At 42.0% G+C, this 21,932-nt stretch overlaps 1 long non-coding RNA gene across 1 annotated transcript in view; it reads right to left on the bottom strand.

The window, feature by feature from the left end:
- The window catches only part of LOC142830293 (uncharacterized), a 46,641-nt gene extending 30,076 nt beyond the window's left edge, over nt 1–16,565 (bottom strand). The window contains exons 1-2 of the long non-coding RNA XR_012905446.2: nt 16,303–16,565; nt 15,357–15,439 (exon numbers count right to left, since the gene is read on the bottom strand). This is a non-coding gene — a long non-coding RNA (uncharacterized LOC142830293). The remainder of the gene's footprint in view (nt 1–15,356; nt 15,440–16,302) is intronic.
- Nucleotides 16,566–21,932: the final 5,367 nt, after the last annotated feature.

The following is a 21,932-nucleotide window of genomic DNA, read 5'->3' as shown; positions in this document are numbered from 1 at the left end:
ACTTTACACATCTATTTTGGTAAATGAAAACAAGAGTACAGTGAGCCCTCGCTACTTCGCGGTTCAACCATCGCGGATTCACGACTTCGCGGACTTTTTTCATTACATTATGTATATACGTGAATCCGCGATAGTTGAAAATCCGCGAAGTAGGGACATGTATATTTAACATGTATACAGCGAGCCCTCGCTACTTCACGGTTCGACTATCGCGGATTCACGTATATACATAATGTAATGAAAAAAGTCCGCGAAGTCGTGAATCCGCGATGGTCGAACCGCGAAGTAGCGAGGGCTCGCTGTATACATGTTAAATATACATGTCCCTACTTCGCGGATTTTCAACTATCGCGGTCGGGTTTGGAACCTATCTACCGCGATAAACGAGGGTTCACTGTATGTCAAAAAATGTAGGTGACCTACTACACGAATTTCTCATATTAACCAATACAGTCCTGCAAGGCCCTGAATTTTAAGTTAACTACCTCGGTAAAAGTTATAGTATCTTTATAATCGCAAGCTATTAGTCCCTAACCCCAGAGAGGATGTGGGGTGATTGTTCATTTAAATTTGCTTCCGGATATTGAGCTGACAGTTTGAACAATACCTATTCACAAACAAAATACACTGATTTGTAAATAAAACCTCAAGTCAGAACATTACCTAGAATTAATGCAAAACTCTGAATGTCATGAAAGGAAGATATTAAAGCTGGACCAAAACTTTGTATCTCCATTGAAAACAATGGCATTATGAAAATTTACACTGAGAATTCTAAATCAAAATATCTTCTGACAAAGGCAACAAATGTGGTTCAGTTTAAAGTAACCTGGTGAAAAAAAAAAATCTCACAAATCTGTGGGGAGCAAGAAGGTCATCAGACTACAGGTGAAAATAGTGGAGTGGTACAACTTGCCTCAATATCAGTGAAGACATTTGCCAAAATCAGATGAATGACTGAAGATTTATACAGATCAAATAGAGCAGAACTTAGTACCAGGGGCATGGAAGGAGAAGGAGAAGGCAGAAGGGAGAGTCAGGAAGCTAAGAAGAGATGCAGAAAAAGTCAAACCCTTTCCCAAAATTAGGTCATAATGTTCCAGCTTTACCACCTCCAAAGCCAGATATAACTTCTGTTGAAATCCATTTTTATCCCCCAAATTTGAATTGGTCCTCAAAGTAATTTACATGGATTTGTTAAACTGCTTACACTAATTAGCTACCCAGCTGAAACATTCAATTTTCACCTTTTGTGTTATTAAATTTGGCCTTAAGTTTCTAGGGTGACATTAGGAGTTGTAAAAGTTAGATTTATATTCACTAGAAAGAGGAAGACAAGTGGTGAAGGACAGAGTGAAGGGGAATAAGTTCATTAACTAAGGGTCAAATACAAAGGGAAATCTTAGAAAAATGTCTTTGTATAGAGCAATAAGTGTGTCAAGTAAACTATTAAGACAGGGAAATCTGTTCACAGCTGCCACTTTAAGCATTCGTTTTAGCAAACATCATACAAGTATCAATGCTAAGAAGATATTACACAGATATTGAGTGGGATTTTCAGAAAAACTCAGTGATGGCCAGTATGTCCTAGAGCAGTGGGATTTTCTGGTACATCTTGGAGCCTCTGACAGGTGATCCTGACTGGTTTGGCTGGGAGGCTATCAAGTGCTGGCACTTCTGCTGCCTCTCTCCCCACTGCCCTGCTGCTCCTGCCCAGAGCTTCAAAGATGCCCCCTGGGAGCCTCCTGCTTATTGTGCAGAGTGAGGGAGACAGAGGGCGTTGATGCCACTCTATCCCCCTCCACTGTACCCCATCTTCACAGAGTGAGGAGGGTGGGGCCTCAGTATTTGGGTTTGAGAGAGATCCTGAACTGACATTCAAAAAGTGATCTTCTGCTTAAAAAGGTAGGAGACCACTGCCCTAGAAGGAAAGGATGGTCCAGTGATTAGGACCTTAACCTGGAACACTCAAAACCCTGGTTTAGCTCCCTGCTCTACCATAGACTTCTAGTGTGATCTTGGATGAGTCAGAGTGTGTGACCGAGGTAGAAGCCTGGTAAGACTCATGAGTTCAAAGAGAGCAAAAGCAGCACAATATCAGTTGTTTAAACCTCAGAACAGATTAGAGTAGAACAGGGAATGTTTAGTCTGATGCAATTAGGTTATTTTCTTTACATTTAGGATTGTCTTGTGCTGAGCCCAAGTGCACCCCCATCCCCATACACTAACTTTTAAACTGAATCCCAGGAAAACAAGTCTGTGTTTTTCAATTCTGCTTTTTTTTTTAAACCAGTTGCTCTGTAACACCTAACAAAACAAAGTAGGCATACTTGGTTGCTAATCAAATCACCTTTTTAAGACTATGATCTGATTCCTGTGTCCTAGAAGGCAGGAGGTTATGTGTGCATTGCCTGAGAATGAAAGGCCAGCTATTTAGTAGTTACCATTTGTTTTCAAGCTCTCTCCACAGGAAGGGTTAAAGAGCTTGAGGGTACCCCACAAAAAGAAATTCACAAGTGCATCTGAGTTCTTAAAGGGGTTGTTTTTGCAATTGGGTGGTGACAGCATATCACCCAAAGTCTGTGAATCTGTGACCTTGGGGCATTTTTAAGCAGAAGCCTTTAGTTGGAGGATATTTTAAAGTTTCTTGAGGGCCCCTACCTTCTGCACTCAAAGTGCCAGAGTGGGGAATAGCCATGAAAAATATTAAGATCCTAACCTGTTTTACTGAAACTTGTGTTACATTCATTCACTAAGGTGGAATAATGAAACCTTAGAGAAGGCAACAATGTATTTCCCCTCAGATATTCTATTATTGTTTAGATTTGTCCCTCATATACCTCCCTTCACAGTTTCAAAGACAGTATGTGTTATGGAGCAGTTACAAATGAGGGACTGATGCATTATTTCACCACACATTAAGTTACAGCTCTCCATTATAGAGGCTGCCATCTCCAGCAAACACATTTTACTTATGAAGGTAGATTCCATTCAACAACAGATGTATAAATATACCAGGTTTTTGTTTCTCCCCACCCCATACCAGACACGTTTCTGTGGAGTATTCTGGAAATAAACATTTCTTCAACATAATTCTCAGGATAAATTGCAGATTACATATTCTGAAGAATTTAGTCAGGGCACCCTTGTAAATAGATAATTAATTGGCTAAGAGTTTTATCAGAAGGTATTTTTCTATTTTACCAATCTTGGCATGTCATACACACATTGAAAAGAAATGTGCCCGTGTGGGGGACAAACTGTCTTTTTGCCTGGTCAATCAGGAACCAGCTCATATGACAGTTTGTAGAGATTTCTCAGGAAGACAAATACTTCCCTATCTTCCTAAGTGAAAGTTTCCTTATAGTCAGAGAGGATATGAAGCAATTCACAACGTTCAGTTGATAGCGAATTTTATTCACCTCACCATCTCTCCTTTTAACAGAAAAAATTACTGGATTTCTCTCACAACATCATGAAAAGGGGACAATAATTTAAGCTAGCCCTGATAAGGTAGAAGAGTACAGTCATCAAAACATGTACTATCCAGCTGCATAGATGTGAAAACACAGCAGTGTGTCAGGCGACATGCACATGAGAACATCCTATGTATGTAGGAAGGACTAGTTTAGTGCCATGTTGAATCTCAATACAATTATAAAAAAAAGAAAAAAAAAACACCTGTGTCAAGGTGTTTGCCTACTCCTTTCCACATTGTGTGCTATTCCAAAAGCATCTCTCAGTTTCGGTTTTATTCTCAAAAGTAGAATTAAAGTCTAGAAATACATCATTCTACAAATGACAAACCTAAACTCTAATGGACAGCTCTCTAGGCTAATTTATTTTGTAAGTGCTGGAAGGGACCTCTTTAGGGCAGTCTCATAGGTTAATAAGAAATTATTCCATTCCCTCAAGGCAAAGCAATGACCTAAATTAAATTGGTTAATATTATAAAGGCACTAGACTCTTATTACACAAATTAAAACAAAGCCTTTGACACAATGTTACCTGGTCATCCTCTGAATGACAAAAACTGCCACTTCATGTAACTGATTTTCTGTTCATAATCTTGAAGAAAACACCGTACAATTCTTTGGCTTCCTTGACCACGGGATGCTATTCCAGGAAGGACTGCTGGGCAAAGATGGCGTTCACCTTTCGAGGAGAGGGAAGACCCTATTTGGACACAGGCTAGCTAACCTAGTGAGGGGGGCTTTAAACTAGGTTCGACGGGGACAGGTAAGCAAAGCCCACAGGCAAGTGGACAACATGGAGACCTGGGAGATGGGTCGGAAATGGGAGGGAGCGTGAGCTATAATGGCAGAGAGAACAGAGGGTCAGGGCAAAACTGGGAGGCAAGGTCAAATCAGTGTCTTAGATGCCTATATACAAATGCAAGAAGTATGGGTAATAAGCAGGAAGAACTGGAAGTGCTAATAAATAAGTACAATTATGACATTGTTGACATCACAGAAACTTGGTGGGATAATACACGATTGAAATGTTTGTATGGAAGGGTACAGCTTGCTCAGGAAGAATAGACAGGGGAAAAAAGGGAGGAGGTGTTGCCTTATATATTAAAAATGAACACACTTGGAGTGAGGTGGAGATGGACTTAGGAGACGGAAGTGTTGAGAGTCTTTGGGTTAGGCTAAAAGGGGTTAAAAACAAGGGTGATGTCATACTAGGGAGTCTACTACAGGCCACCTACTCAGGTGGAAGATGTGGATGAGGCTTTTTTAAACAACTAACTATATTATGCAAAGCCCAAGACTTGGTGGTGAGGGGGGACTTCAACTATCCAGATATATGTTGGGAAAACAACACAGCAGGGCACAGACTATCCAATAAGTTCTTGGACTGCATTGGAGACAACTTTTTATTTCAGAAGGTTGAAAAAGCTACTAGGGGGGAAGCTGTTCTAGATTTGATCCTAACAAATAGAGGGGAACTTGTTGAGAATTTAAAAGTGGAAGGCAGCTTGAGTGAAAGTGATCATGAAATCATAGAGTTCAGAATTCTAAGGAAGAGTAGAAGGGAGAACAGCAAAATAGAGGCAATGGATTTTGGGAAGGCGGATTTTGGTAAGCTCAGAGAGCTGATAGGTAAGATCCCATGGGAATCAAGACGGAGGGGAAAAACAATTGAGGAGAGTTGGCAGTTTTTTGAAAGGACACTATTAAGAGCCCAAAAGCAAGCTATTCCACTGCATCAGAAAGATAGAAAATATGGCAAAAGACCACCTTGGCTTAACCACCAGATCTTGCATAAATAAAAATAAAAAAGGAGTCATATAAAAAAATGGAAAGTAGGACAAATTACAAAGACTGAATATAGGCAAACAACACAGGAATGCAGGGGCAAGATTAGAAAGGCAAAGGCACAAAATGAGCTCAAACTAGCTATGGGAATAAAGGGAAACAAGATGACTTTTTATAAATACATTAGAAGCAAGAGGAAGACCAAGGACAGGGTAGGCCCATTCCTCAGTGAGGAGGGAGAAACAGTAACGGGAAACTTGGAAATGGCAGAGATGCTTAATGATTTCGTTTCGGTCTTCACAGAGAAGTCTGAAGGTATGCCTAACATAGTGAATGCTAGTGGGAAGGAGGGAGGTTTAGAAGGTAAAATAAAAAAAGAACAAGTTAAAAATCACCTAGAAAAAAGTTAGATGCCTGCAAGTCACCAGGGCCTGATGAAATGCATCCTAGAATACTCAAGGAGCTGATAAAGGAGGTATCTGAGCCTCTAGCTATCATCTTTGGAAAATCATGGGAGACAGGAGAGATTCCAGAAGACTGGAAAAGGGCAACTATAGAGCCCATCTATAAAAAGGGAAATAACAACCCAGGAAACTACAGACCAGTTAGTTTAACTTGTGTGCCAGGGAAGATAATGGAGCAAGTAATTAAGGAAATCATCTGTAAACACTTGGAAGGCAGCAAGGTGATAGGGAACAGCCAGCATGGATTTGTAAAGAATAAATCATGTCAAACCAATCTGATAGCTTTCTTTGATAGGATAACGAGTCTTGTGGATAAGGGAGAAGTGATGGATGTGGTACACCTAGACCTTAGTAAGACATTTGATACAGTGTCGCATGATATTCTTATCAATAAATTAGGCAAATACAACTTAGATGGGGCTACTATAAGGTGGATGCATAACTGGCTGGATAACCATACTCAGAGAGTAGTTATTAATGGTTCACAATCCTGCTGGAAAGGTATAACAAGTGGGGTTCCGCAGGGGTATGTTTTGGGACCGGCTCTGTTCAGTATCTTCATCAACTATTTAGATATTGGCATAGAAAGTACATTTACTAAGTTTGCAGATGATACCAAGCTGAGAGGGGTTGCGACTGCTCTGGAGGATAGAGTCATAATTCAAAAAGATCTGGACAAATTGGAGAAATGGTCTGAGGTTAGCAGGATGAAGTTTAATAAAGACAAATTCAAAGTGCTCCACTTAGAAAGGAACAATCAGTTTCACACATAGGCTGTGTCCAGACTCAGGGTTTTTTTCGGGAAAAGTAGCCTTTTTCCGAAAAAACTTCACCTGCGTCTAGACTGCAGCCGCGTTCTTTCGAAATAAAATCGAAAGAACGTGGCTTTTCTTTCGACGGCGGTAAACCTCATTTCACGAGGAAGAACGCCTTCTTTCGAAAGTGCTTCTTTCGAAAGAAGGCGTTCTTGAATGTAAATAGGGCTTCTTCGAAAGAGAGCATCCAGACTCACTGGGTGCTTTCTTTCAAAAAAGCGGCTTGCTCTTTCGAAAGTTCCGCGTGCAGTCTAGACACTCTCTTTCGAAAGAGGCTTACAGTCTAGACATAGCCATACAGAATAGGAAGCAACTGTCTAGGAAGGAGTACGGCAGAAAGAGATCTAGGGGTTATAATGGACCACAAGCTGAATATGAGTCAGCAGTGTGATGCTGTTGCAAAAAAAGCAAACATGATTCTGGGATGCATTAACAAGTGTGTTGTGAGCAAGACATGAGAAGTCATTCTTCCGCTCTACTCTGCGCTGGTTAGGCCTCAGTTGGAGTATTGTGTTCAGTTCCGGGCACCGCATTTCAAGAAAGATGTGGAGAAATTAGAGAGGGTCCAGAGAAGGGCAACAAGAATGATTAAAGGTCTAGAGAACATGACCTATGAAGGAAGGCTGAAAGCATTGGGTATGTTTAGTTTAGAAAAGAGAAGATTGAGGGGGGAACATGATAGCAGTTTTCAGATATCTAAAAGGGTGTCATGAGGAGGAGGGAGAAAATGTGTTCATCTTGGCCTCTGAGGATAGAACAAGAAGCAATGAGCTTAAACAGCAGCGAGGGAGGTTTAGGTTGGAAATTAGGATCAAGTTCCTAACTGTCAGGGTGGTTAAACACTGGAATAAATTGCCCAGGGAGGTTGTGGAATCCCCATCTCTGGAGATATTTAAGAGTAGGTTAGATAAATGTCTATCAGGGATGGTCTAGACAGTATTTGGTCCTGCCATGGGGGCAGGAGACTGGACTCGATGACCTCTCAAGGTCCCTTCCAGTCCTAGTATTCTATGAATTCAATTTCAAGTGTTGTTAGCTCACATGACATGCTCTGCAAATACAAGAAAAAAGGTGCCCATACACAATCTGAATCATCAACATCCAAATAAACTCACTTCTTTACCTATTAGACAGAAAAGAAAAAAAAACTGAATTAGCCCTAGAAAGGTTAGGTTGCCCATAGCTGAAGGGAAGTTGTGCGTAGTGGATATTGCCAATAATTAATAAGCAATGCAAGTTTATACTTCCCAGATTAAATCCTTGTCCTTCATTTGTTAGAGAAGTTTTCCCACTTCCATGTGGGGATTAATATAGTTTAGAGTCAATTGCATTTGTCTAAAATCCAACATCTTGAAGTTTGGGAATTGTTTTGGAAAAGAACCTTCAATATTCTGAGTGGTGACAAAAATGTTGTACATCTTAGTTTTTCCTGCTAAATATATGCATCAGATGCTAACTTTTGTACCTCTTTAAAAAAAGCTATCAGTTTCACTCACATACTTTGAATGAGATGGCAGCGTAAATATCATTCCCAAAATGGATTATGAGGGCCCGATCCAAAGCCTGTTGATGTTAATAGCAATATTTTGCCTCAACTTAAAGAGGCTAGGCTGCTAATAACCACATTTAGAAATTAAGCTATGTAAGAGGCACCATCTTGAGATGTTTTCCATTACTGCATGTCATTTGCTCATTCTTCATTTCAAAATGAGTCTGGAAGGCACTGTTGGAGATGGCGTAGGGGATTAGCAGTTTTATATGCATAGGGAATTTTCAAAAACAAAGAATTTGACATATGTCTGTGATTGTGTCAAGTAAATAAAATACACGGTTAAAGGAAGAGCTTGAGAAATTACCTCTCATTGCCTCTTAAGGTTGCAATGAATTATATTAATCCAAAGTCTTATTGGCTGGGGAAATATTTGAGAAAAGCAGCAACTTGGAAATTATTCAGAATACCCATTTCTTATCCAAATTTCACAAGTGACTTTTCTATTTTTGTATCTATACAAGATTTTCTGTCTTCCAGAGCCAGCTAATAGAAGATGTTATACAATTTACAAATAACAAAAAAATCAGAAGGAGTCAAATTCAGATATGGTAAAAATTGACATCAATAAGAATTGCACTCTCTTATTCTAGGGAAGAAACTAACTGGGTTTCCAACTCCTAAGATCTTACCATCTATGCACAATCAAAAATAAAACAAGGTTCACAGCTAGGAAGTGGAGAGGACTAGGTGAGCAGAGTGTGATCCCAAGAATCAAAATTCAGCCCTGGAGTACAAATACCTCAAAGTTCAGGAAGTTTTGAATCTAGAGTTTAGGTTTAGCCCAGTCTGAAGAAAGTTATGTCCCAGCTGATTTCTAAACACAAGGCAGTAAAGAAGGTTTGACAAAAGAAGTAGGGTTTAAGGAGGTACTTGAAGGAAGGTGATTGACAGTCAAGAAGTGGATAGTTTGTCCCAAGCATAGGGGTTGCATGAGAAAAGGTGCAAAACTGAGAGTTGGATAAGACAAAGGACCAATCTGTTACATGTATCCACTAGCCAGAGAAGGTGCCAACGTCAAAAGTCTCAGTACAAATTGTTGAGAGAGATCTTTCCCCAAGCATTCTAGCTGGTTTGCACAGGCTACCTCATGCTTTAATAATCATCATTTTAATGCAGTCCAACTGGGAGAACTATTTGTTCTGGAGTCTGAAAGGGTATGAAAATTAAAGTTAATTGACCAGAGGTTAATGTTTCAAACCTCTTCTTACTAGACCACAGTGAAACCTGAAAAAACCAGCCATCAGTGGTGAATCTGAACTGTTGATTAGCATAGTTCTTGTTAGATACCTGAAAATAAGCATTCTGTGATTTCCCCTAAGTCTATTATGCAATATTTGAGAGAGATTCTGCAATTATTTCCTGGACGTTTTAAAAAAAAGAGAGAGACAATGCAGCACTAGAGCCTTTCCATAAAATTATGTGAACAATTGTCATAATATTGTTGACCTGTCAGAATCTGAAATGACTTATTCCCTGAAATATGACTAAAAATAAAGTGTTTTCTCTCAAAAATAAAATAGCTAATTTACCCAATTTCATACGGCAAAAGCGTTGCCCCGTCAAATTAATGGGAGCTTTGACATTGACTTCAGAGGACCCAAGATTTTTACTTGTAATGTATAAAACAAGTTATTGAAACTATTAAAGATGACCCTCAAAGGAGGATAGCCTGAAGGGTTTTTGTCTCTCTTTCCTCAAGAAAGGATTTACAATAAAAATGGAAGCCTTGTTTTCCTGTAAATCTATAGGGAACTGGTAGGATGACAAGAGAAAGGCAATGCAAATGAGATCTGATTTGAAGAGGGAAGTGATTTGTATTTAGACTTCAGAACAATAGTGTACGTTTAACACAAATTCTAGCTCAAATGTCAGACATGGGCTTGGGAGATCATATTATGTCTTTGTCAAATATTCAAACACATTCTGCCTGTCGGTGAAGATCTGAGAAAGCTGCCATTCCACATCTGAAAGCTCTGAAGAGTCTTCCAGAAATACCAGACTTTACATGCTACCTTTCATAATATTTTAGATTATTTCCTTCCCCTTCAAAAACACTTAACTTCTCCTTGCATTATTTCTCTGTGCTTAGTGATATTTACAGCTTCTATCAGTTTGGTGTTTTCTGCTTACTCCCTCTTTCAAATCAGTAGCGATAAGTGTTAAGACCGATCTCATCACTCATCACCTTCCCTGATATAACTGCATTGCATTCATCACTATCCTCCATCCAGTTTGGATTCCTACTGAAGCTTAACCCCACTATAAACTAAATTGAATATTACACGATCCTTCCAGACACAAAAGGTTTAGGTGCACAATTCATAAAGAATTAGTCCCTAATTTTATCATCCTAAAAAGAGAAAATTAAACTGTCTTGTGAGATTTGTTTTGCATAAACCCTTTCTGCCTGTTGCTCATGGTTGTTAGCCTCTAGATGTTGAGAAATCTGTTATTTGTTCCTTTTTATAAAGCAAATGCTAACAGTTATCTACTGAAATAAGATACTGTGGAGTATTTCTCTGCTAAATAAAGGCTTTTCCCGTACATACAGCTCTCTGAATAGATTTAATGTGTTGCCTTTTTATCACAAATATAAGCGTATACATTCAAATTCCAGGAGGAGCACAAGTTGACTAATATAACCCTGGATATAGTTAGTGGCTCCAGTACAGTAACACCAGGGATATATTTCATCTATGTATTGTTTTGAAAGTTGTTATTGCAGAAAATGATAGATTTTTGTAGTGTAGGATTAACAAAAAAATAAAGTATATATGTCTAGTTATTTGTTACATGAATACAGTTATACAACACTGTGTCTTTTGGTCATACATGCTGCTTTAAAGGGTATTCAAAATTCAATAAAAAATATTTAAGTGAATTTAATGTCAATGATGGGTGCTAGATTTACATCCTGAAAACTGAAATTATCTGTTCTCCACAGACATGAGTAACAGCTCCAAACCTCACCACCAATATGCCTCTACTAGTTCTGCAGACGCCAGCTCAAGACTACAAAAGTGTAGTTTAATCTCCATCTTCATTCAATCTCTGCCCAACAATAGGGTTACCATATTTGAACTTTCAAAAAAGAGGACACTCCTGAGGGGAGAGTGTATCAGTGTCTACCAACTCACATTGTAGTCATGTGTTATATATACTATATTCAGTAGACTTCCGATAATCCGGAACCTATGGGACGTAGGTGGTGCCGGATTATCAGATAAACTGGACTATCAGGAGGTACTATAAACCGATTATATATTGTATATAAAGTATTCCTAACCCTTTTTATTGCACATACTGTATACAGTATACTGTAATGTTTTAGTTTAAGCCTTTTTTACCCTTTTTGCTCAGTTCAGCTGCTGCTGCTGCTGCTACCTTGTGACTCATTTTTTACTGAAGCTCACTCACTAGGCTCTTGCCATTTTGACGCCGGACTATCAGGAGTGCCGGACTATTGGAGCTTTACTGTATCTATATCTATGACTCATGAATACATGGTGAGCATATACAATGAGTAACAGTGAATATACAATGTGAATATAAAATATAAAATATACTGTACAGGAATTCCTCATTTAACACGTGCCTCCTTAACACGTTTTCACAATAGCACAATTTTTTTTTTGGGAACGTTTTTTGAATTACACAACCATCCCCGGAATAACATGATTTCCCCAGCTGGCCCATTGCCGGTGGCTGCGTGGGGCTTCCCCCGCCTCCCTACAAAGCAGCAAAGGGTTTGCCCCTCGCCACTCTGTTCCCCGGCGACCCCCACTCACCGGACGAAGTGTGGGTCCCGGCAGATCCATCACCGGGGCATACTCCCAACCTAATCCCTCTCCCCTCTACTCTCCTTCCCTTCCCCAGAGCCAAATACCTCCCCTCCCTGCTGTAACCCAGTCCCCTTTCTCCCCCAACCTTATATCCGGGTCCCAACAGACACCACCGCTTGAAAAACAACCCCCACCTCTTCCATTATTTTCAATGGGAAAATTGACCCCGCTTAACACATTTTCACTTCACATGATCATTTTCTGAAACATATCTATAGTGTTAAATGAGGAATTACTGTATACCTGCATATGCAGGGCTCAGGAGATCGTGAGCTACCGGTAGATCTCAGGGGCTCTAAGAATAGCTCTTGAGCCCTCTCTGAACTGCGCACCTGCGCAGTACATTTACATTAGATTTCCTCATTTGAGGTGCAGCTAATCACTGAGCAACAACACAGGTGAGTAGCTGCGAGGAATGGTGAGAGCTGGGAAGTCAGGAGGGCTGAAACACCCCAGCCAGCTGACTGTGGCTTTCACAGCTGGAGCTAGGTGCAGCCTCCCTGGGCTGAGCGCAGGGCAGCCGGGCTGGAGGGATGAGAAGCTGCCTGGCCTGCTGGCTGTGGCGTTCAGCCCAGAGGAGGCTGAACCGCGCTCCAGCTGATTGGGCGGCTTCCCCTCTGCGCCTGCCCACATGGAGCTTGATGGCACCCTGGCTGAGCACCATGGCCAGCTGGCCAAGCAGCCGCTTTTCTTCGCTCCAGCCCGGCTGCCCTGCGGTCAGTCCGGAGGGAGCGCTGGTCGGAGGCTTCCCTCCGTGGCTGGTGTAGGGAACTCCCTGCCCCCAACCTTGTTCCCTCTCCTCTGCCCCAAACTTGCCCCCCGCCCTCCTGGCCCCCTGTTCCCTCTCCCTTGCCCCCCCAACCCCGCTGCAGAAACCTGCCCCCCCTGCAGAAACCAGTTCCTTCTGGCACCCTGTCTCCTACTACAGAAACCTGTCCCCCTGCTCCCCTCTGCAGAAACCTGTCCCCCCCAGCACCCTGTCCCCTGCTGCAGAAACCTGTCCTGGCACCCTGCCCCCTCTTCCTTGCCCCCATTGGCACCCTGTTCCCTGCTCCAGAACCCACTAGCACCCCTCCCCAGTACTGTGTCCCCTGCTCCCAAATGACTTTTCTATGGGTCAGTGACCCCTGACTAAAGGCAGGTTCCCTGCCATTCTCATAAATAAAGACAATGCAGAAACTTTTTGTGGTTAACATAGTATTCTATTTAAAAATGAAGCCTGGCCAACAAACCCCCAATTGGGGCCAAGCCCCCATCTGGCCACAACCACTCCTGCACTCCCCCTTTCCCAGACCCTAGATCTGAGCCTATCAAACACTGGAACCTCATGCCCTCAGCCCTTCACATACCCCAACCCAAATTCCTGCTCCCTCACATCCACAAGCCTGTGGCTTGCTTAGTATCCCAACACTGCCCAGCATGGAGCCCCCTCCCCAAGCCAGTGTCCCCTTCTCCACCTCCTCCTGCATCCAGATTTCCTCCCAGAGCTTGCACCTCTCACCCTTTCCCACACCCAAATCCCTCATTCCCACCCCAGAGCCTACACATCCTGTCTCAACACAGCAAGGGTCCAGCTAGACTGCAGGAGTTTTTCAGGATTCTGGAGATATCCCAGAAAAAACTCTTCTGCATCCAGGGTTGCGTTTGTTCTTCTGCTTTTTTAGTGGAAGAGCGGACAGGCTCTTTTGGTCACCCCTATATTCCTCTTTCCACAAGGAATAAGGTGGCTTCCAAAAGAAGGGATTTTTTTCCTGACATTTGGCCCAGTGTAGACAGGCCAAATGTTGGAAAAAGCTCTTCCTACAGAAGAATAAAAATAAAAAAAGCAGCAGCAGCATAAGGATTGGGGATAGCAAGTGATGGAGAGGAGGAGAATAGAGAGGGCGGGGCTTTAAGGAAGGGAAGGGGCGGTAGATCTTGGCTTGGTCTGTCATTTAAAAAGTGATCTTGGGTGTAAAAAGGTTGGAGACCACTGCTGTATACTACTTACCCCCGCCCCGGTAACCCGCCCTAGGCCCCCCACCCCGGTAACCTACCCTGACTCTGGAGGGGGATGCAGGGTTACAGAGCTAGAGGCATTTTAGGGCTCGGTGGAGTACATATCAAAGAGGGCATATGCAGGGCTCAGGAGAAACATGGGGTTTGGACTATGTGGCTGTTTGCACAGCTCCAGTGAGGTCGTGCTGTTCAAGCCCCAGGGGGTGCTGGTGGGACTTCAGGTGCAGGGGCCAGGGATCTGGTGCTAGGGTGGTGTAAAGGGGCTCTGTGTGATTTGGGTCCCTGGGGGTATTTACAGGGCTGTGGGGGCCGCAGGGATCAGATCTACAGGGGGTGGGGGAATCTCTGAGGCACTGCTGGGAGCTCTCCTCAACATGGCATTTATAGGCTCCAGGGTAGCAGGACTCGGCCCGTAATGGTGACAAGTTGCACACGGCTCCCGGCCACCCAGGGAAGTGCCGTGCCCTGCTCAGCCCCTGCCAGCTCTGCATCGCCGTTCTCACTGAGCCTGCTGGACACCGGGGCTTGTGGCTGCTCACTCACAGTGACCCCTCCCACCCACTACTAAGAAAGTGCTGCTGAGTCTAAGGGCCACAGAAAGGCTGCAGGTGGGGATAGGGAGCATGCCCAGGTGGGGGTGGACTCAGCAAAGTGGGGAAGCATCTTGTCTGTCACTGAATGAGCAGGACAAAATCCTGTACATTTTTAGATATTTAAAGACCAAAAAGGAGGACATAGCGGGAAATGCCAGACGTATGGTAACCCTACCCAGCAAGGGTGACAATACTTTGGTGGTGTATCAACAGGAGGCCAGCATGAACTAGAAAAGCAGAGTGTCAAAACCAAACTTACTACCAGCATGGAAAGAATCCATCTCTTTTTCTTGAATACATCTATGGCCTCTATTGTTATTATCATCTGACTAAGTGGGACATAGTAAGGTACATCCAGACCAGGCAGTATGGTACCTTCATCTTTTCCCTGAAAGCCTCATTCTTACAGTAGCTTCCATGTTAGCTGCTTATAAACAGGCTTCCAGCACACAAGCCACACTGCAGTCTCCAGCCACACCTTGTTTATACTCTCACAAGTCTTGGTTACACTGCATGGTGACCCCAACCCACCCCAGGCTCAGATTTCCCTCAGAAGTTATGTCCAGCAGTGCTCAACACTCCCTTAAACTGTGCAGATTTTAATTCTGCTATTTGTTCAAGAGAATAAGCAATCTTAACTCAAATAGTTATTCAGACATTTCAACTCAAACAATTAGATAAAACAGTAAACAAGCGTATTAAACAACAAAGAAATAGATTATAAGCAAGTACACATAATGGAGGCATACAATTCAGAAACAGTTACAAGAAAATGATAAAATGCTCACAAATGCCTAATTTGAACAATCAAAATCCAACAAAGTTTCTCACCTCATGTTTTCAGCAGTCTTATTCAGGTCTTATTCAGGACAGCTCCTCCAAGATCTAACAGCTTTTCTTTTCTCCCTTCAGCACTAGTGAATGTGATGGTCAGGGAGGGAGCAAGAAAAGAGTCCCTTGAAATGTTTGCACCTCTTTTTTTTTTTTTAAAGTACTCTCAATCCCAAAGAGTTAAGCCAAATTAAAAAGTGCCCACATAGGGTTTTAGTTAAACAAGGGTTTAACTCCTGGCTACGTCTAGACTGGCATGATTTTCTGCAAAAGCACTTTTTGCAGAAAAGCGCCCATGCCAATCTAGACGCTCCTTTCTGCAAAAAAGCCCCAATCGCCATTTTCGCGATTGGGGCTTTTTTGCGCAAAACAGATCCGAGCTGTCTACACTAGTCCTTTTGCCCGAACGGGAGCAGCATAGTATTTCCGCAAGAAACACTGATTTCAGACAGTAGGAAGTCAGTGTTCTTGCGGAAATTCAATTGGCCAGTATAGACAGCTGGCAAGTTTTTCCACAAAAGCAGATGCTTTTGCGGAAAAACTTGCCAGTCTAGACACAGCCCATGAGTTTAAAATCATACAAGAGGTTCAAACCAGTTCAATTTTCTCATAAGGCAATCTCTTCTATTTGGGAGTGGGGAAAACAATTGAAAGGGCCAAGACACTGACAAAAAAAGGCAAACAAAACAAATGTAAATCCTACATGTGCTCCAAACTCCTGGCTTATTTAAGAAAATGTCTCATGGAAAAAACAATGCTTCCATGGGGGGCTTATATCTCTCCCACTTCTACTCTGTGAAGTCCCTACAATGATTCTTCTCACCACTTTCATGCTCAATGTATCCACACACACTCATCTCCTTTCTTCCTGTACCTTCAATGCCATTAGCTCTTATTTTCCTTCCTATTCCCCCCCACAATCCCATGCTCTAATCCCAAATATTACCTTGAAGAGAACAGGGGTTCTTTGTTACTCCTCTTCCTTTTCAATGGTACTGTGCTGCTTAAGCTCCCTACATCAGCAAAAGGGAACCTCTCTCATCAGTCCAACTGTCAGATGCTTTTTAGTTCTTACTGCAATTACTTTTTGACCCAGTTAAAGACAGGTAAACTCTTCACCTCCTCTACAACTATTTGTTAATAATTGCTACGTCTCTATGGTTTAATCTTATAGTGGGCCTTACACATAGCAACACTAACAAGGGCATTTTATTTCCTTTAACAATGAACAGCTAGAAGGGGCAACTGCCGAATTGTACGCACGTCCCACTCATCAGCTTTTTATATCAATTAGGTTAATTAGCAGCACCAGATTAAACAAATGTCTTAACTCTGACTGCTGCCAGCATATTTACCTGCTGCTGTAGATTCCAGTTCTGTAAACCATATGAATGTGGCCAGGTGGGGGGGCACTGATTGTAGACTAATCAGTTTACAAAAGCAGAGTCACAGACCCTGCTCCTGCAAACTCTTAAGAGCCTGCATGGCTTTACCTTCCTGAATAGACTCATTGGCTTCAAGTTAAGTGCGTACATAATTATTTGCAGGATTTGGGACAGATTTTAAATATCAAATGTAATACATATATATTCTAATAGCAATCTAAAAAGTTACATTACAATTAATTTATATTCTTAATTAAACCACAGAGCAGGGATAGTTTATTTTTTTTTCCAAGGTCCAGATTTCTTGAGGAAGATCCTGAGGAAGAGAAAATAATAAAATAATAAGTAAATAAAAAGATTTGGGATCTGTTCAATTTACAGTCTGCCTATTGACTACCCCTGCCATAGAGAATCAGTTTCTTTATCTTTCCTCCACATCTCAGTTCCACAATACTATTTCCATGAAATCCCACTCTATAACTAATCCCAGATTAAAACACATTATTTATGTATATTCAACTAAGTTTAAACAAAACAGGCATCCTTTGTTGCAGAGTGTACTTATGTATTACACCTGAAGGATATTTAGTGAAAAACATTGCTGGTTTTTAAAATCTGTGATTAATATTATTTTTCTAGTCTGTATTAAATCTATTTTTGTTTGCATTGTGATGCCATATATAGGTAGCAACCTAGTTCATGTGTAGGGTTAGCCACAGACTTTACTGATAATGAACGCAGTTCATGCATGGATTAAGACAAACATCTTATGCATTTCAGAGGATATTTTGCCCAAGCAAGACATTCAGGTTCAAGACTAAAGCTGAACTATTAAGCATATAATGTAGTCTTGTCATTTGAGAGGTTTTCCTCACTCCTTATGAGCAGGAATGGATCTGTTTGAGTTTTGAGGTCTATTCTTGTCAGAGACCCTGCAGTCATGGGGGTTGGGTTCATGATTTTACTATGCTGGCTTAGGCTGATTCGGGAAAACAATTAAGCAGAATTTTAACCTTAAGCACATGTGCAGCACCTGACTGAAATATTGGATTCTTTGAACTCCATGACAATCCAATCATTACACAAGAAGGATTTAGCCCTAAACATGCTGGCAACCCACAACAGTGGCAAATATCTGGTATTTAATTGGGCTGAACTGGTTAAATTATCATACTTAGAAGGGAGAACAACTTGAAGGGCCTTCTGTTGCCACTAGAAGTGACTGCAAAACACAAACCCAGACAGACTTTCATGCACATACAACGTATCTGTAAAGCACAAATTAAATTGCACTGGAAGCTGACAGACATGGCTTATTTGCACCTTTTATTATCACTGCTATTCAGATGCTGTGATTTTTTTTAACTCTCCCCTGTAGCAGCATTGCCAAGAACTGTGCTCCCTCACATGGGGAGTGCTTAGTAACTGAAAAGCCATATGCAAACCTTTGGCATATATTTCTCTGAGAACAGTGGAGTGTGGAGCTGGTTCTGGGCTAATTGCCTTAGTGGCTGTGAAGCTCATTCAGTCCAATCACTTCGTATGCTCAGCTTCCTTACAACTGATATTACTGAGCCACTTTGTCCCTACCTGCTTGCCTTGTGTTTCTTTCACATATTAACTAATTTTTTTCATTGCTGCAGTCCTGAAAATAAAATCCTACAGGAAGTTTTAATTTCCTTTGCCCCTCTAGCCCCCCAATCAGACCAAAAATCGTGCCACCTTGCAGGGAGAGACGGAAAGAGAAAGAGAGTCATGTTTAATTGCTTGGGAGCAGTCCCTGAAGCAATTTGCCCAAATCTCTCCCATTTTGATAAGTCTTGCCATCTGGATCTTGAACAGAATCTATTTATCAAAAGCACGCACAAACAGAAAGGGTGAAGCACATTGCTTTTTTCCATCTTCAAACTGGATATTGAAGGGGAAATAAGATGACAGATCTCCTGGAGGAGCTCTGAGTGGTGGGGTTTCTTTGTTACAGTTTTCCATATACATTTATTTTTTTAGTGTCCAGTCTCTTACTGGCTGAGGCACATATATGTACACGGGGGAATAGTCCCGTTATTGTGGGGAGCTTTCCTGGCTTCTATACTACCCCAGTGAAATGGACCAGTGAAAGGATCTGAGTCCCCGCTCCTCCTTTTTTTACCCAAAGGCCTCCCTTACTCTGAGGGCTCCCCCTCCACTCTCCTGAGTAGCAGAGTCCTCAAAATCCCAACAAGGCTGAGCCCAGATTTTCTGGGGCTTAATCCCTGACCTTGTAGTCACTTGGGGCAGGGGCTAGGGTATCCCCACTCCGAGGTGTTCTCTTCACATTGGATGCTTTCTTGACCCAGTGATCATTTCATACAGTTCAAAGCAAATACAATTTATTAAACAGCAACTGATTAAAAAGAAAAGAATAAGGAAAAATGAAGAAGGTTAAATGAGAACACATAGTCCTGTTCTGTAGCATGGGGACATCACAAACAGCAGTTTGCAGAGTGTAAGGACAGTTCATAGTCTGTTCCTTATAGGTCCCAGGGCTCTTTCTCAGGCCCTGGCTGTGCTTCAGGAGGGCTGCAGATTGGACAGGCTTGCTCTGGCAGTGACCACACGACTTCAGGCTCTAGGTGGCAGGACCCTTCTCCAAGGGTTACAATCCCTCTCCAAGTCTGGCCTGCAGGGCCTCTTGGCTGATGGTGTCTCCCTGCCTAGAGCCTCCCCCTGCACTTTGCTGGTCCCAGCTGCTCACCACACCCAGCTGCAGACTGTGCTGCTTTGCCAGACTCTAGCTCCTTGTATTGCTTCTCTGACCCCTTTCTCTCTCTGGTCACTGCAGGTCTGCTGCTCACTACAGGGTCTGTGCTCCTTGGGCTGTGTGTGTGGCTCTGTCACTGCAGGTCTGCCCCTCAGCACAACTTACACTCCTTGGGATGTGTGTGCCTGGCTCTGTCACTGCAGGTCTGCTTCTTAGCACAGGGTCTGCGCTGTATGAGCCTCTGGCTCTGACACTGCAGGTTTGTCTCTCAACACAGCTTGCTCTTCTTGCTGCTCTTCTTAGCTCTCTCTCTCCTTTTCTCAGAGGGTGCGTCTAGACTGGCAAGATTTTGTGCAAAAGCAATTGCTTTTGCACAAAAACTTGCCAGCTGTCTACACTGGCCACTTGAATTTACGCAAGAGCACTGACGTTCTAATGTAAGAATTCAGTGCTTCTTGCGCAAATACTTTCCCGCTCCCGCTCTGGGATAAGCCCTCTTGTGCAAGAATACTTGCGCAAGAGGGCCAGTGTAGACAGGCACCTTAATTTTTGGCGCAAGGAAGCCCGATGGCTAAAATTGCCATAGGAGCTTTCTTGTGCAAAAGCGCGTCTAGACTGGCACAGATGCTTTTGCGCAAAAGCATCCTTGCCAATCTAGACACTCTTTTGCGGAAATACTTTTAATGGAAAAACTTTTCTGTTAGAAGTATTTCTGCAAAATCATGCCAGTCTAGATGCAGCCAGAGAGACCCAGAAAATCCCAGCTCACACGGAGGAGGACAGGACCTGGCCTCCTAAACTTCTCATTGGCCTGTCCAACCTGTCAGTCAGGCTGAGCTGGAGTGATGGCCTCTTTCCATTGTCCCTTGGGTCTGTCAATCTCAGGGCCCTGATTTCTCATGGATCCTTCCCTTTTAGGTACTGGGAGCTGGCCAACCAAAAACTCCCACTGAGTTTTAGTAAGGGGCTAACAGTCCCTTTACATATACATCTGAGGCACATATAATCTTTAGTGCAGTATTATGGGGTGTTATTTCTATTCAGAGGGAGTCAAACCCTGAATAGAGAGGGGGAAAGTTCAAATACAAAGGCAGGAGTGCAAAAGATGCAAAATGTTTATCCACTATCTGGAAATTTCTAATTTGCTTTGTGCTTTTAAAATTTGAAGTACTTATATTTCTTCTCTCTCCCCTATATATATATATATAGAGAGAGAGAGAGAGATGCTACCAAAAAAATTACCTCATTCATAATTCTTTGTAGGAGCATAGCTATAAATTGTACAAAAGAGAGCTTCTGTGGTGCAAATAAGAGTAAAAAGCAAAGACAGCACAAAGCTCACAGTGTGACGTGAGCAGGGCTATGTCAGTCCATTTGCTTTATATGCTTCAGTGTGAAAATCAACACTGACATGCACAGCCATCTGGAAATCAGAAGAACAGAAGTGAAAGGGCTAGTCTTTACATCAGTTCTACTTAAATGTATAGAATTTATATTTTATAAAAGGCTCTCCTGTACATGTTAGCTACTTAGTCTATTTAAATATTCACAGCATTTACAAGTTGCCATCGGTCCAGGTAATAGTTCACCAACAATTTAATTTCTCTCCCTTCCACCCTGGTTTTAATTGTGATTCTAAAGCACCATTTCTCTATATCCAGAAGTTACGTAATATGTTTGAAGTAATGAATTATTGCAATTTTATTACTTACATTAGAAGCAGTAATTGCTAAGTTATGCCTCACAACACTGGAATTGTCAGCAGTATATTTTACGTTGAGTAACGAACAGTCACGTGCCATTGCTTACAAACTCTTCACTCTAACAGTATATTATGCCTGTGTAAAGTTACTGTTGCTCATCTCTTACGTCATGAGAATTTTACAGCCTTGAAGATGGGATAATTTCTCTTCACAATTAATGAGGTTTTGAAATGGATGAAACTTGGGGGAAAGGGAAGGAAGTTTGTAGATTTTACACTAACTAGTTCAGATTTCCTATAATTTAAACTCATTTTTCCCCATAAAGGAAAATATTTGTATATGTGTAAATATACAAAGTTTTAAAAATATTTATCAAGCTTAAAAGGGAGATCTGTTCAGAAACAAGGATTGTTATACTGCACCTAATAGCATCTATACATACTCCCTGATTGAGGTGTTTACTACAACATAAGAGATAGAACAGCCCTCAACTCTTCCCAAACAAGAGCTTGTACAAGTGAGGCCTGGACTTCACTGGGAGTTTAGGTCAAATTTAGCTGCATTAGGTCAATTTTCTAAACAATGAATCCACATCACCAACCCATTCTGTCAATTTTAAGGACTGTTAAAGTAGATTTCTGTACTCCTGCTTTTCACAAGGAGTTACTGCTAAATTTAACTTTGCATGATCAAGTTTGCTAGACTGCAGATGCAGCACTTTGAAAGTCAAAGTTCTTCGCCTCTGGAA

The sequence above is a fragment of the Pelodiscus sinensis genome, chromosome 7 (assembly GCF_052426305.1).
Source record: "Pelodiscus sinensis isolate ZL-2025 chromosome 7, ASM5242630v1, whole genome shotgun sequence".
In the NCBI taxonomy this organism is placed as follows: domain Eukaryota; kingdom Metazoa; phylum Chordata; order Testudines; family Trionychidae; genus Pelodiscus; species Pelodiscus sinensis.
Note: the sequence above shows the minus strand (reverse complement) of the source record. Positions and strands in the feature narration are given on the sequence as shown.